Source organism: Notolabrus celidotus, chromosome 1 (assembly GCF_009762535.1).
Source record: "Notolabrus celidotus isolate fNotCel1 chromosome 1, fNotCel1.pri, whole genome shotgun sequence".
Lineage (NCBI taxonomy): Eukaryota > Metazoa > Chordata > Actinopteri > Labriformes > Labridae > Notolabrus > Notolabrus celidotus.
The window spans coordinates 13,660,064-13,672,632 of NC_048272.1; the positions used below are offsets into that span (position 1 = coordinate 13,660,064).

The 12,569-nt window shown below is 39.7% G+C and overlaps 1 protein-coding gene across 2 annotated transcripts in view; it reads right to left on the reverse strand.

Moving 5' to 3' along the window:
• ppp1r16b (protein phosphatase 1, regulatory subunit 16B) overlaps positions 1-3,150 on the reverse strand; it is a 122,127-nt gene extending 118,977 nt beyond the window's left edge. For both annotated transcript variants that reach the window (XM_034680746.1, XM_034680738.1), the window contains exon 1: positions 2,968-3,150. The gene's annotated coding sequence lies outside the window, so the exon portion shown is untranslated. The remainder of the gene's footprint in view (positions 1-2,967) is intronic.
• Between the last annotated feature and the right edge of the window lie 9,419 nt (positions 3,151-12,569).

Sequence of the window (12,569 nt, forward strand, 5' to 3'; positions counted from 1 at the left end):
CTGTTGCATGATATGAAATTAAATTTTGATTATCAGGTCCTGTATAAAGCTACAAAGAAAACACAATTAAAAAGGAAGACAACAGTAATAAATAAACAAATATAAATACAAGTATAAATATTGTGCATGGAATGATTTAGTTGGTGTGTCATAGTGCAATTGAATGTGCAATGTACAATGTGCAAGTTTTGAGGTAGTCCGTTGTATTGTACTGTTCGTATTGGAGTCTGTATGGCTGGGAGCAGCCGAGACAACAGAGCACCCCCAGAGTTCAGCAGTCTTACGGCCTCAGGAAAGAAGCTGTTCCTCACTGGTATTTGTTGCTTCCCTTTTCTCCTGTCTTGTAATCTTGCATGGTGTCTAATTAAAAGGCACAAAAACATGTGAAACACACTTGAAAATGTGAGCTTTAGATTCTACATGGTGGTACCCATACAGCATAATATTGCAATATTTTCTGAGGCAATGATGCATTTTGTAAGGCAGAGACTGTGACAGTAATATTGCAAATACATGAATGAAGCAATACACTTTTTTAGTATTGTTCTTTGGTACCAATATCAAAACTGAATATGTTCAGTCCACTACATAGTGCTTGGATTGTCTCAGGTGAGGTTAGCAGACGTACAGAGCTAGTTCAAACAAAGATGGAGCAATTTCTATTTCAATTTATCAAAAGTAAAGTTCCCTTCAAATCCCTCAGTTGCTGAGAGATTTATAGATTTTTTGAAAAATTTGCAGGATTAGAGTTGTTCACAGTTTTGTTCTGTTTTGTTGTGTTGCACCATTTCGACTTTACTTTAGTTTCATTTTGGCAGAGTTGGTCAGTTGGTCTGTCTGCTCAACCATCCTGTGTTGTTGCTTTGAAACTGATTATAGTGAGATGACACACTGAAAACTTTATCTTCTTCATAAAAGAGAAGTTGACAAAGAATTCCTCTGATGAAAGAACGTGCAGTTGGAAGAAAAAAGTAGTTTCGTGCTAGAAGTATCGTGATAAAGTCGTATGGTCTGGGCCTCTGTTGATTTCCACCCCTGCTGATAGGCTTTTACATGTATAGTGTCATCACTTCAGTCATTTCACTTCTGAACATCATGTGAGAAGCTAAAAGTCCTTGGCCTTATACAACTCCAGGTTTGTGTCATAAAACTTACAGTCTGGAAACTTGTTTGTCATGGAAACCTGCAGGATCTTCTCTGGTTCTTGCATGTTTGCATTTACAGACATTCTTCCTCTTTTGTATACTCCTACATGTGTAATTGTGTGTGTGTGTGTGTGTGTGTGTGTGTGTGTGTGTGTGTGTGTGTGTGTGTGTGTGTGTGTGTGTGTGTGTGTGTGTGTGTGTGTGTGTTTGAGTGTGAATGTTTGACAGATTGAAGCGTCTCTCTCTAACGGCTCATTTCTTCCAACGCGAGCTGACAGCCGGTGAAGATGCTGAGAGGAACAGCAGGAGGAAGCGCTCAGGACGTCTCCACACATCAAACATTTAAAGGCCAACACAGCCAGGCAGGGATACACCAGCTATCTTAACAAAGTGTACATCTGGCAGACTAGCAAAGTGAGACTAACAAAGCGGAGGATGTTTTCAGCCTTCTAAGTGAGTGAACACAGGGCAGAGCATCAGGGCACGAGAGTGGAAGTAGTGATAGCAGAAGCCTGTAAATAGGACAGTTGTGATGTTGCCATGCGTCTAAGACACTCATTAAACTTTGATGGAGCTAAGTCTGTCATAGAGGACTGGTTTGAGTGGCTGACACAGAAATTACCTATAAACATTTTGGCATCCAATTGTTGTTTTCAGTAAAAAAAAAAACACTGCTATTTGAAGATGTTCTCTATCTTATAACACTGCAAACAGATTCTTTTTGGATATTGGATTGTTGGGCATTCAAAACCAAACTTTTTAACCACCATCTGGTATAAACAATCAATCAGGACTATAATCATCAGGTACATTTGAGTTCTTCAAGCTAATTGTGGCTTCCAGCATACAACATGTAAGACTTTGCATAAAAAACACATTAAAAATCTGTTTAAATCTTTGTTTTTGGACAGCTAATCAATGTACTGAATGACAGATGGACCAAACTTTTAATCAATGAGCTATTTATCAATCAAATATGTCATGTGATGGCTCCATCCTTTAATGTGTGAGGGTTTGTTGCTTTACTTTAATTTTTATACCACTGTAAATTAAAATATGTGAGATGTAAACAGCTGGTTATAGAGAATACGCAATTTTTAAGACTAATATTGTATAAACCATCAGATAAAGCAGTTGATCAAATAATCAATCACATGATCAATTGAGACAAATGAAACTACACGTCAGCAGGAGGTGCATTTGAACGCATCGCACTTACTTTAAACACTTACAAACACATTTTATACTTGTATGTGTAAGACTAAAATTCTACGTATTTTACAATTAAAAGTTTTCAATAAGTCAGTCAAACTAGGAACATCCACTGCCTTAATAAACTTAACTCAAATCGGCTAAGTGTCTACGTAAAGTATGAAAATAGTAAACCACAGCAGCTTTTCAAGGTTTCAAAACTCAAGCAGACAAAGTATGTGGTGCAGAAATGCTGTAGCGGATGTAGGAAAAGCCATGTGTGTGTGTGTAACTGAGCAGTGGTGTAATGGCAACATCCCAGAGAGGATGTGGAAGCCGCTCTGCTAATCTCAAACCGTGGCGCTGAATCTACACCGACACCGGCGGCGGCGGCAAAGACCGTGTTCACCCGGTTTGAATGCAGGATTCTGAGGCGTTCACTGACCCTCAAAAGGCGGTAAAGTGAGCTAGCTCCAACTGCTCCAAGAAGAACAGGAGTCGGACATGCCTCTCCTCCTCCTCCTACTGCCTGCCACTGAGAAAAAAATCCCCTTTTTACCCCTCGTTTAGTTTAAAGCAGTCAGCGGCTAAACCTTCAAAACTGGCAACACGTCCACGTTTCTGCACTCACCTCACTCCGGGTCCAGAGCCTCACATGGAGGGAGAGGAAAAGAGAAGAACCGGCAGATATCCCGGAGGTTTAAACTTGTCCCGTTAGTACAGAGCCAGCTGGGCTGCTCAGAAAAACTGAGTGTGTGTGCGGGAGAGTGTGTGTGTCTGCAGAGTCTCTCTCTCTTTCTCTCTCTCTATCTCTCTCTCTATCTCTCTCTCTGTCTCTCCCTCTCTCTCTCACGGAGTCACTCTGTGAGGGCGGGGCTGAGAGGGAGGAGGAGACTAAAGAGCGCTGTGTATGGCAGGAGTGCACAAAAGTTTGGCCCAAAGACAGGCAGGCCCCCCTTACTGCCATCTCAGCAAGGATGGATCCAGGTGGCCATTGTACTACCTGAAACTTGATTAGCCATCTTGGTAGTTAAATCCTTAACTATGTTTGGATGTATGCCTCACTAGTGATGGTGAGATGAAGCCCCATGAGGCATCGAACCACTTGAGCCAATTGGTTCAAGAAAGGGTACAGGCAGCTGCATCTTAAAGGGATATTTCATTTTTTTTTAAGTGGGGTCGTATGAGTACATTAGTGCTCCTGTTAGTCACAATGCGTGCCGGTGAGCTCTTCCCCTTTAATGAGGAAATTCCCAGCGGACCGGGAAGTAAGCTAGGCTTTTTTCTCGATCCAAACAGCTGATCAGCGTGTATCCGTGATCATGTAGCGGAAGAACACCGGTCTGCAAGGTGCGTCCAAAAATAGTGCCAAAACAAAGGGGGTTTCTGACGGCAAACTGAATAGCTCCAATTTTTTTTACTGGTGCATGCATTTGCACTGTGATGAGTGCCTGGACCATATTTTCTTAACTTTGGCGAAATTACGTGAAATAGGAGGCCCCGTCCGCAATGTAAATAGCCTAACTTACCTGCCGGTCCTCTGGGAATTATCTCATTAAAGGGGAAGAGCTCACTGGCACGCAATGTGGCTAACAGGAGCAATAGTGTACTGTAACTCATACAACCCCACTTAAAAAAAACTGAAATATCCCTTTAACCACATGTGTGATGCATTGCATTTTTGTGTCTGTTATGGGAATGACTATGAATTACAAAAAATGCATGACCAAATAATTTATCTACATAAATTATCACATATGTGTATGATAAAATACTTTTTTAACGTATTCTGTGGTGTGTAAATATTCCCAAAATGGGATATAACTTTTTTCTTAGCGCCGCTCGAGTGGCTGCTTGTTTCAGCAGCTCTTTCTTCGTTGTTCTTTGTTCAACCTTTTATCATATCTTTTTAGTTATCTTTGTATTTGGAGCCTGTCATCACTTTTAATGACTCATTTGTTGGCCATCGACACCAAACTGGCTACATTTGCAGTGGTTTTTTAACTATTTTTGTTCCTGTCTGTGTCCGGAGATCCTGCGTGTATCCATGGTAACATTGTTTACATACGAGATCAGCTGTTAGCATCCCGTAGCATGTTGATGCCAAACGATGCTAGGCCCTATGTTTCCTGCGAGCTGAGGAGAAGTAGGCCAGGATGACGTGCTGGTACTGAGGTGCAAGTTAAAAAAGACGACACCGACCTGTCCTTCCACCCACCGTTATGGGGAATGTAAGATCTATCTACGATAAGGTGTACGAGCTAACCCAGCACCAGAGTAGCATCATGCTGACAGAGCTAACACCGGACACAAACGCCACATTGGAAGGATTTCACCTGCTGTGGGCGGACAGGATACAGGAGAGCAAGACTGAACTAACTGGGGAAGAAGGCCAGCTCAGTCCTGGACCCTGTGGAGGTGGTGGCTAACAGGAGAATTATGACCAAGCTGTTGTCTCTGATGGACTGTTTTTTTCTATACATATTCTTGTTGAAATTCTTGTACTGTACACCTTTTTGTTTGCTGCTGTAACTCCATGAATTTCCCCGTTATGGGACAAATAAAGGAGTATCTTATCTTATCTTATCTTATAATATGGCAGGTTGAGTAATAATGTTTTTCAGTCACTTTCAGTTTAGGAAAATAGCATGGGCTTAAGCAGGCAGAGGACAGTGAAAGTGCTTGTGGAACTAGGAAGAAGGCACTGAATATGTTTGTGTAACTTGGGCAATGATGTACAGAAAAGGGGAGATTTTATTCATTTTTATTTAGAAATAAAATATTTTCAAGGGGGGTTTATATTGCTGTCAAACCTCGTGGCAAAATCTGAACCACTTCCCAAAGCACTCACGTGGTACAGCCGGGTAGCGAGGCTTCGGATGTCATCATTTTCGGCTCATCCCCTTAATGAAGCAAGCCTCGATACGCGCTTTGCGGAAACGCCCCCTCCATTACTCGACACACTCTTCAAAGCTTAGGCACATCTCGTAACATCACTATGCCTCACCAAAGCCAGGACTTGTGTTCAAAACTACCTGCTCAGTGTTGCAACCATAGACTGTACAAATAATGGACGTAGTATCCGTGACGTCTGCCATCTGTTTCTGAAGCACTGTTTTGGGGCCGATCACGTGAGGTAAATAGTGTGTTCCACTGGAGAAATGAGCTATCCAGACCTCACTCGTTTTTTGTACCAGGTTATAAACATGTTTATTTCTGCTGTAAAGATCTGCTTTTTTGAATGGGTGTGTATGTAGTTCCTGGTAAGTGGACACTCGGGGAAACTGTTGTTTTTAACACTTCAGCATTGGCTTCAATGGCAGTCCACTTGGTTACCACTTGGTTGCAACAGGCTGCCTGTACCTTTCTTTGGATTTCACGTTTTCTTTTGCTGTTACTTTGAATTGTGACTTTCAGACAAACGTCTCCTCTTTGAGTTCCTACAGCTTTAGAGCCTTATTCTTTTTTATAGTGTGTTTTGGGTACAACATTAACCAAACCAATGAGAGTGTCTTCTCTCATTCCCTGTAAGAGCCAGGTGATCCTGAATGCAAGGGCTCTTTACCCTCTTATAATGATGCTTACTTCTCATTCCTTTTTGTTACATTCACCTTTCCTTTCTCCCCTCACAACCTTGTCTCACTCTCACCGATATACTCAGGCAGCACCAGCTCTGAATGAACAACCTTCTGACTTTGAGGCTGCAGCCCTAACCACACCATTTTTCTGCCTGTCAGTTCTTTCTCAGGGTTTATGCTCTTTCCTGTTCACTCTGGTAGTTTAAAAAGCTTTAGCCCAGATCCACACAGAAGGGCCCTTGCCTGGATTTAACCCAAACCCCTCTCACAATGAGGCGGCCATGCTAACCACTACCCAGACATACCACCTGTCAGTGCTTACTCTTAAGATTTTATGTACTTTACATTTCATCCTGGTTGTTCAAAATCATAGACAACTTTCCAGTGGGAGAAAGCAAGAACATTACCGCTCCACGCAGAAAATACTGGTCTTTATATGAACCAGCTGGCTGTGAGGCAACAGTGCTGACCATCATGTCAATGCACCACCTTGCAGATCTTACTTTTTTGGGTATGTTGACTTCCAAGTACATTCTAGTAGCTCAAAACCCTGGTCAACTGCATGGCAGTTAACTCTAAATCTTTGTGTGCCACTGTCCTCGTAAATATACTAAATATCCTGAAAACTCTTCATGATAAAACATTTTTCAGAAACTCTCTATGTCATTTATTATTTAGCCGTGGTTGTACTACCCTATCTTAAAACTCATAAGATGTTTGAAAATCTTAAGCTAAAAATATAATGCCTGCTTTGTCTGTTCAGTCTCCCTGGTGAGACAGCAGACCTTGGAAGAAAGTTTCTCTCTGAATTTTTGAGATGTCTGTACCACTCTTTGGGATTTCCTCTTTTCTTTCTGTTTCTTTTGTCTCTGCCTGCTTCTGTCTTCTTTTCTTTCAGTAACTATTTCTCCTCATTGCTTGTACTTCCATGTCTCCTGTATTCCTGTGGTTGTACCTCAAGCAGTTACCCACCCACCACATGAAGTGCATCCACCTTACGGTACAAGATAGTGGTGCTCTTTTAGTGCACTGCTGCAAATGAGTCATGATGACTTTTTAATATTTTAGCTTCAACTGTAAAACCTGATATTTTACAGTATTGTGAACTATTAATGAGACAAGATGGGATTACTCTTTAGAATAAGATGTTTTTATAAGGAAGATTGTTAAATTTAAGATTTCAGTGTTGACTGACACATTTTAAGGAGTGCTTATAAAAGACAGTGAGCCACACAAATAATCAACAACAAGAATAAAGGTAAACAAGCAAAAACAAATGGTTCAATTATGTAAGACAAACTATACTATTTAGCCTATATGATTTCACACAAGCTGCAAAAATGAATGACTGTGAAAATAGTTAACCAGTGACGATGCATTCAATATATCTCTGTGAAATTGAATAACTAACTATTACCTTACCATCACATTCACCTAATTTGCAAATTTAAATAAGTGTAATGCCACCAGAGCAGCTCTCAGACCAGTTCACGATCTCTCCTGTTAAAATTCTCCCCACAGCAGCAGAGGTCTTTATGAGCCCCAGAGAGACTCTGAATATCTTAAGCTGCCTGTCTGAGTAAAGATGCTGCCTCACTCTTCTTTTTTTCTTCTCAATTATTAATCATTCAATGATTCAATTATTGTCCAGTTAAGATGAACCATTACTCCTTTGTCAGCTTGGCGATTCCCTTGGGATAGAAGAACAAGTGTATTTCTCAGCCATGTTGAACATAAAGAGCTGTAAGATTCAAGACCTGATCAATCCAAGCAAATTGGACTCAAAATAAAACCATGAAATAGGTTTTAGAACATGATAGGTTAGAAACTCAATCTGTGATTCTTAAAATGAATGGATCACAGTAGGAACATAACTGCCATAACATGTATATACCCCATGGAAGCCTAAAGATGTTGAAGAGGAAATGTTTCAAAAAGGTGAAAAGGAAAGCCCAAAACTACATGAAAGTTTTAACACTGCGACCTGAGAATTTGGGTCAGCAGAAATGACTGATGGAGTATTTGTTCATTCCACCCTCTTCTTCCTCTTAACCCTAATCTTCCTGGTCCCCAGGCAGCTGGAAATGACGGGCAGGCTTAAGATTTACCCTTTACATATTTCATGGATTTGCACTTGCCCCACTTCTACTGAGAAGCAGAAAGGAGCGGTTGTTTTGTGGGGAGTGGCACAGCTAAACAAAGACCACAAGTAACAGCCGAGAATGAGGATAAGATCTCTGCCGGGTCATTCACTTTGGCCCTGATGTTGAGTCTGGAGCCAATTGAAGAGCAGTTCAACAGTTTGGATTGAGCTTCCTCTCAAAGACTCAGTGGAAAAAAAGGCAAGCCCCAACCTGCAGCTGAAACAATTCATTGCTCATACTGAATTTGAATCGCTTGAGAGTACCCACTTTCGTCTGCTAGTAAAGAGCAGAAAAGTGCCACAAACTGATGTGTGTAAGGAAACACTGAAAAACAGGACAAAAACCAATAACTTTGATTTTTATAGGCATCTGAACAGAGGCACTGAGCCTTTGAGAGAACAAATGGGGAAACCATTGATGAGCTGTAGATGTTTGTGATCTCATCAAATTCTTTTAAACTGGCATTCAGCTGGATAATTCCCACATCAAAAGCAAAGTACAGAGAATGTACTGATATACACCGACAACATTGACTTGGTCAGTATACTTTTCTTCTTTGGTAGACATATGATACCACAACAATCCTCTGACATGCTGCTAGTTTGTTTTTTAGCTAGCCTTAGTCATTTTGTGAGCTGCTCTATACTACTCTTCATATTTTGACGCCTCGTCTCCCATCCTGCAGTTGTGGATTTCAAGGTATGACCTTTTGTGCTCTTTCTCTGTGCTGAATATGAAGCCAGCAGCTGATTAGCTCAGTTTAGCATAAGGACTTTAAGTAAGGAGAGACATCTAGCATGGAAGCCTAGGGTGTGACTGCCAAAAAATATCCTGAATCAAAAAAAAGAAAACCACACCTTTTAAAAAAAATCCTTGTTGTATGTTTTAGGACAGTGGATGTGGTATTCACTGGAAAAATCAGGGTATAAGATGCACTTTTAATAAAATGTTTTCATCATGTAAAAAGTGAGCTACTTTCCATACATCGGTGCAACCATTATGCTGGTAAAAATGCAAGAGAGAGGAATTCTACTCAGAAGATAACCCTCAAAGAAGCTAGAGACTGCTTCACTGTGCTAATCATGCTAGGTACTGCCAAGGCAGACCAGTCTAGAGTTGACACTTTTCACAGCTTGTCTCCCTCTTTACATTAAAATCATGCATTTGAAGAAAACAGTGGTATACTATCTTGTAAATAAAACTTATGGAGTGCTGGTTTGATTGAAAAGACTCCTTAATTTAAGGCAATAAGTAACTAGTGGAGATGGTTGGTGTGAGTCACAACTACCAACTCTACAGCAAGCAGAGCTCGACTACCATACTGGTAGCTAGCAGGATGTAATCAAAGTGTTCATGCAAGAAGACAGTTTTTGACCTTTTTTCTTCAGAGAGACTCACAGAAACAAACTGTCTCATATACAAGTGCAGTTTATTTTCCAAATGTTAGGTTTATTGTCCCTGTGAAACACTCATAGGTTCATTTTTGTTGATAAACAGAGCTGGGCTAACTACTTACCCCTGTTTCTAGTATTTATGCAATGCTAATAAAAGGCAGACATCTCTTGACTCCATCTCTTCCCTAATGACTAGACATGAATCCTCTAGCATCAGTTTTCCCATTGAAGTCTTGACAAGAAAGCAAAATTGGGTGTTTCCACAACTATGCAATATTCATTTAACTTTTCTCAGGGAGACTCTTGAGATGCTGATATTAATTTGCTTGAAAATGATTTATCTCATCATTAAATGCCTATTGCGAAAGTGAGTACTAAGTCAGAAGCTCTCCATCATAAGTATTTATGGTTTAAACAAGCACACAAAGAGACTTAGTGTTAGTGAGTAACGAGATGAGAACACAGACAGAAAATATCCTCCCCCTTCAGGAGAGACAATCTTTCTTTGTGTGATGCTATTAAAAACTGTATTATAAATCCGCTCCACAATACACAGCGTGTCTCTCCACCCCGCATTGATCCACCCTCTCCTTTATCTCTGTCTCGCTCTTCTCTCTGTGGTGAAAACTGGATCAGCGCCAAGTAGCTGCCTTGAGCAATGAGTCCATGTTGTTAAGTCCTCACATTAAAATACAAGCAAATCAACAGAATGGAGTATGAGCGTTTTATGTACCACTTCTAAACAGTAAATTAAACATCAACCTGACTGCTCCTTATAATGTAAATTACTATACTCAAAAGGTGCTGCAGTTTATATTATTGACTTGCACATGGTTTACGGTACTGATTGAATCGACAGGCCTGTCAATACTCTAATTTGCTTTTCAACGGCATCATTTGAGCTGTGCCATGGATTTCATTCTCAGCACTTTCTCTGCTGAATGTTTCCTATTTAAAGGAGATAAAACCTGAGATCATACATTAACAAACTGTTATTTTTGCATACACTTAAAGCTGTTGTGGTATGTAAATAAGCACACAAAGCTGAGAACAGTGCTTGAACATTTATACATTGTTACATTCAGATTTTACAATCGAAACATGCTCAGTCAAACTAAATACGTTTTTTTTTTTTTTTACCTTACAAATGCAACACAACTGTATCACTATTTAGAGTAATTGTGGCTTTATCCCCAAATTATGTGTAACTGTATTGTGTTTGTTTTAAATGTGTTTATAATGTTGCATGCTTTTAACTAGTTTGCATTGTGTCATCTTAAATATTCTGAGATGCTTAACAACATCGGCAAAGAGGGCAGCTAATAGCCTCTCAGAGAACTACATTGTCCCTATGTGAACAAAGGTTTGAGAAATCCTGGTTATACAACCAACAGTAAGCAATAATCCAATAATCCATTACTTAATACAGCTGCATAATTAGAACTAAAGTACACTTTGCATTTGATACTCAATTTCTCTTACTTTGGTTCATTTTTCAATTCATGACTTTTGGTTGTTACAAAGGATGTCTTTATGTAATTATTTATATGAGAGATATGAATACTTTTCCACCACTGGCAGAAAACAAGCTTCTAAAAACAGACATTACGATACAATTCTATACAATACAATAAGATACAATACGATACGAAACAATATGAAATGATACAATTCGATACAATACAAAACGTAACAAATGTAAGCAAACTCAAGGATATTCTAGGGCTTTGTCTGTAACCATGTTAATGAAAAGTTGTGTGTGATGTATTTTATCTTCATATTTTGATTATATGTACTCCTCTCTGATATCTACAGAATCCATTAATAAGAAAATACTTATTTTAAAACTCATCTGAACTCAGTAAATCCTCAGTCTTTATTGATTTTTTAAATTTCAGGTCTTCACATCACTCTAGTCATTATGCCTCAAATCACATTCATATGAACAAGTATTAAGCTCACACTCACAATGAGAAAAGAGAAACGTTTCCTTGAAAATGCCCTTCTTGTTTTAAACTCTGCTCATAACTCATTTCACACACCGTGAAGGTCAAACCTTCAAGTGGAGAAACGAGTGAAACACATTTTAGAGTGAAGGGAGACTTTGAAGTGTGCAAAGACCCTCAAAGCAATGCACTTGAAGAGCACACACGCATCATAGAGATGCAAATGTGACAGTTGCAAATGACACTTGTTGTCTCCTGGTTCATTCAGCCAGGAAATAAGAACACTTTACTGGCATGGAAAATTGAAATAGTGTCCTCAGTTGTATTGCAGCTGAGGGGAGTGTCTCCTGTGGACAGCTGCATTTTTCAACAAAAGACAGACCGAGACATTTGAATAAAGTGTGAAAGTAGAAGTATAGAAGGAAATGAATCTACACAACCAATGTCTCATTTTTGGTTTCTCTCATAGACTCGGCAATGCACTGTGATGGAAAATATGCTTTCAATATATGCGTTCAAAATAGCTTCGCAGGATGCAGAGACTTTCTATATGTATGAAAATAAATCTCCACATTCACTTTATCCAGACCGCTCTGACTCTTACAGCTCTGACGTGCAGTGGAAAGACGATTCACTGCACACAATTTTCTGCAGACACTCAGAAAGAGAAACACATCAGGTTTTGACCTTAAAAAACCTGAACAACTACAAATTCCATTTTAAATAACTGCAAGATCCTACTGTAGTACATTTCTTTTTGGCGGGACAAGTGCTTTGCAAGCAGTTCTTCTCAGTCGTGAAAAGTTGGTGTCATCATTATGGTCGTGGACGGACAGTCCACAAATCCCCAATGAGTTTCCTGGGAATACTTACTACAGGCTATTTGCATATTGCTGATGTTAATGTTGAAGAGGGGCAATTTTCAGAGGAGCATCTGGTATAAAGACATATAGGCACATAAAAGACAGTTTACTATGAACTTACACTTCCCTATTTTAATGTATCAAAAATATTTTGATTGTTTGATTTATTGCCATCCACACAAAAGTAATAAAGGGATCTATATACTTGGTTTACTGTGTATCTGTGGTATTTATGGTAGATACTGTAGACTCAGCAGTAGTCCCACAGACTGCGAGGCTGCTTCATAGACGCTCCATCTGATTCTGTT